Genomic DNA, 443 nt, shown 5'->3' on the forward strand with positions numbered 1-443 from the left:
ATTCAACGTAGCGAGTTACTCATAGTAATATAAATACAATCCTAACAGGCTTAACCTGTACACAGGATATGAGGACACAGATAAGATATCACAATATGCACATATGAATGACTGGTAAACCAAATAAACAAATAGCGGATTAACCAAAGAATCAGTTGTGATGCGACTAGTGTAACTCAGGAATAAATAACCAACTAAAAGGATAATGATGAATAAGAATGATTAACAGATTAGCAAGTTAATGGATTCAACATTGTATGCATATATCACCGTAGTCTTAGTTGTTCAAAGTGCGCACTGGAAAACCAGGTGATAACTGTAGAGCTGAAGATGAATGGAGTAACGGATGTAGCTAAACACAATAACAAGTAACAAACATGTGGTCACACACATTAGCATATCATTAAGAATCTTTGAAAGTCAATGTCCAAACGTTCAAAGTC

Source organism: Etheostoma spectabile, chromosome 4 (assembly GCF_008692095.1).
Source record: "Etheostoma spectabile isolate EspeVRDwgs_2016 chromosome 4, UIUC_Espe_1.0, whole genome shotgun sequence".
In the NCBI taxonomy this organism is placed as follows: Eukaryota; Metazoa; Chordata; class Actinopteri; order Perciformes; family Percidae; genus Etheostoma; species Etheostoma spectabile.